Source organism: Hippopotamus amphibius, chromosome 3, assembly GCF_030028045.1.
Source record: "Hippopotamus amphibius kiboko isolate mHipAmp2 chromosome 3, mHipAmp2.hap2, whole genome shotgun sequence".
NCBI classification, from domain to species: domain Eukaryota; kingdom Metazoa; phylum Chordata; class Mammalia; order Artiodactyla; family Hippopotamidae; genus Hippopotamus; species Hippopotamus amphibius.
Genome location: NC_080188.1, coordinates 111,512,776 through 111,516,620, shown reverse-complemented (window position 1 = coordinate 111,516,620; position 3,845 = coordinate 111,512,776). Strand labels below are relative to the sequence as shown.

Sequence of the window (3,845 nt, the reverse complement as noted above, 5' to 3'; positions counted from 1 at the left end):
TATAGATCTGTAATGCAGACTGTCCTGCCTTCACTTTGTTATGGCTTCCTATTGAAACAAAATCACTCATCTAAACTGGCCTGATTAATTCATACTCCCTTGAGTCTTTTTGAAAATTCATTTTCTGTGCCAGACAAAGTTTTCACTGTTTTTGTTTGTTTGTTTGTTTGCTTTTTAATGTTGAATGTCATTGTTGTTTCTCCTTTTCTAATCTGACATCTGCCAAAGTGAAATTTTACTTTCTGTCATCTCTGGGGTGACAACAGTGATGCATAAACATGATATTAAGAGACAATATAGAATACTTGTTAAGAGCATGAAGTTCGAGCATGAACTAGACCATCTGGATTTGAAACCTGGATCTGACACCTAATACCCAAATACCTAATACCTAAACACCTAACACCTAAAACCTGGTCTGACTGTGACAATTTACTTACCCTCTCTGAATCACCATTTTAGAAGGTGAAAATGGAAATTTTAAGAGAGCCTATCTCATAGAGTTGTTGTGATGACTAAATTCTTCAAGACATGAAGATTGCCTGTCTTATGATCCTCAAATATGTGAGAGATTTATTAGACGGTAGTCTCTTTGATCACTGTAAATATTTCTTTTAACTGTATCAACAGTTTGATAATATTTACCCTCGTGTGACATTGTATCACACACATTATTTCTATATTTTGAGACTTTATTTTTTAGAGAGGTTTTAGATTCACAGTAAAATTGAGAAGTTACCATGGGTTGCCATATATTTCCCGCTCCCACACATGCACAGCCTCCCCATCCTATTGTCACATCCCCCACCTGAGTGGCACATTTGTTATTATTATACACTGATGAACCTACACTGATACATCATTTCCATGAAAACTCCATAGTATACTTTAGGGTTCACCCTTGGTGTTGTACATTGTACAGGTTTGCACAAACATAATGACATATCCACCACTATAGTTTCAGACAAAGTATTTTCACTGACCTAAAAGTTGTATGTGCTCCTCTTATTCATTTCTTCCTCTGCTCTGATTCCTGGCAGCCACTGATCTTTTTATTGTCTCCATAGTTTCACTTTTTCCAGAATGTCATTTAGTTAGAATTATACAGTATTTAGCCTTTTCAGATTAGTTTCTTTCACTTAGCAACATATATTTATATTTCTACCATATATTTTCATGCTTGATAGTGCATTTCTTTTTAGTGTTGGATAATATTCCATTTTCTGGATGTGCCACTGTTTTTTATCCATAAACTTTCTAAAGGATATCTTGATTGCTTCATATCATGCACTTAAAATAATATTCCAGTTAAGTGTTTTTAATTAAAGCTTCATTGGCTAAACAAATAATTTTCTTGCATGACAGTGAACAAAGAAAATATTGTAGATTAATAGCCTCAGTTAAGTTGCAGAAGTATTAAGTAGAATAAAGGTAAGCACATGGGAAAATGTGAAGAGTGATGTAGAAGAACCATGTATAAAAGGCAAGATAACTGTATCCTTGCCATGCATCAGGCCTTAGCAATATGGCATAGGGCCAACAACAAGATTGTTTCCCTTTGCTTCCCACAAGCAACACAATGAATTGATGCAATTCAACACTGAAAGTCAACTAAAACACAATGCATAATCAATATTGATAAAAATTGGGAACATCAAACCTAAAGAAAGAGAAACAACACAATTAATTCATCAGGAACAGTCCTCTTACATGAGAATGCAAAACCTGGGACATAAGTTTTAAACACAGATAATTAATTTTATTCAAAAATAAGAATATATTACAATCCCTTAAATCAAACTACTGGTTATGAAGAAAGAACCATCACTCGGGTGAACACAAAGTACCAGTCTGGGATACTCTGAGGGGCCTCAAAATTGATCTCGATTTGAATATCCTCTGATTTCAACAAAATTGATTGATAGAGACAAAAATCAGGCTTCAATCAGATCTACGAATTGCTGAATTACAACATACAATCAGCTAATAGACTAATAGATTTATATATGTAAGTAAAGGAATTGATGAGAAAAAGTTGGATCCCAATGTAAAGAATAAGGGTATTTGAGCAAAATAATGTGATTGATACTTCAAATTATCAAATACACAGGTAAAACATATGGGGAAAAGTATGAAGGCAAAAACAGAAGAAAAAGAAAGGACTCTCACACACACACACACAAATACACACACACACACACACACAGATGCTATAATTTTATTCTAATGAGAAAAATATTAGAATCCTCAACAGCCTTTTTTTAAATCTATATCTACCTAACACATTCTACTGTACTATCACATTTACTTCATTTATGCATACAATTGGTCTTTCTTGATCAAGGAAAGCAAATATTTTTACTATTTTGTTCATTAATCTATTTTCAGCAATTCCAAGTGCCTAGCATATATAAAATAATCTATAATTGTATGTTGAACACATTTACAATTGCTATTTATTTTGGAAGCACATAGAACAAAATTTAAAGTTCATAAACAGTTTATAGGAATCACATTGTGTGTAAACTTTAAGAAAAAATATTACATAGTTTTTTCCATGTCCTTTTCAGTGCACATTTTACATCTTTATTCCTCAAGCTATAGATCAAAGGATTCAACATAGGCATAACAAGGGTGTAAAATATGGAAGCCACTTTATCAGTGTCAAAGGAATGACTGGACTCTGGTTGCACATACATAAATATTAAGGTCCCATAGAACACTGTGACCACAGTCAGGTGGGACCCACAGGTAGAAAAAACCTTGTACCTACCTTCAGCAGAGTTCATCCTGAGAATGGATGCAAGAATGAGCAAGTAAGACACAAGAACTATCAGAAGAGAAAAAATCAAATTAAAACCTGCTAAAATCAGAATAATCAGTTCAATTTCATGTGTATTTGAACAGAGCAATGATATCAAGGGGAGACTGTCACAATAGAAATATCTGATGACACTGAAGCCACAGAAAGATAAATTAAATATTTTTACGGTGACTAGAAGAGAAACAAATGTGCTATAGAGATAGGGGATTGCTACCAGCACCTGACATATCCTTTGTGACATGATTACTGGGTAGAGAAGAGGGTTACAGATGCCCACATAGCGATCATAGGACATTGCCGACAGAATAAAAAGTTCACTAACAATAAACACAAGAAAGAAACCTAATTGTATAGCACAAGAATAATAGGAGATTGTATTTTGATCCGCAATGAAATTTACTAGCATTTTCGGTCCTATGGCTGTTGAACAACCTAGGTCAGTAAAAGCCAGGTGTCTGAGAAAGAAGTACATGGGTGCTTGAAGCCTGGAGTCCGTCTTGGTGAGGATGACCATGCCCAAGTTGTCCACCACTGAGATCACGTTGATGATGAGGAAGAGCCCAAATAACAGAGCCTGCAGCTCAGGGCAGTCTGTGATTCCCATGAGGACGATTTAATTTAGCACTGTTAGGTTGTGTGTTTCATTCCAGGTTTATTAGAGAACCTATTCTGGGTGGAAACATCAGTATAGTCACTAGATACTATGTATCATCATCTGGGAGACTTTTAATATGCAAAGCTAGTGTAAACAGATGAAACTAAACTTTCCAATTAAGGATACTTGGAAAGAAACCCACCTTCTACATACAATAATATACATAAATAGAGATATAGACAGAGATAGTTGCTGGTTCTCAACTGGAAATTATTTTATTTATACTAACCAAAGAACATTTGTCAATGTCTAGAAAACATGTTAGTTGTCACAACTGGGAGGTGGGAGCTGCTGGCATATAATGGTTAGAGGTCAGTTATGCTTCTAAACATCCTGCATTACACCCTATCTATCCAAAATCTCAGT

At 34.7% G+C, this 3,845-nt stretch overlaps 1 pseudogene; it reads right to left on the bottom strand.

The window, feature by feature from the left end:
• Positions 1 to 2,528: 2,528 nt before the first annotated feature.
• Positions 2,529 to 3,461, bottom strand: LOC130849389 (olfactory receptor 8K3-like; annotated as a pseudogene).
• Between the last annotated feature and the right edge of the window lie 384 nt (positions 3,462 to 3,845).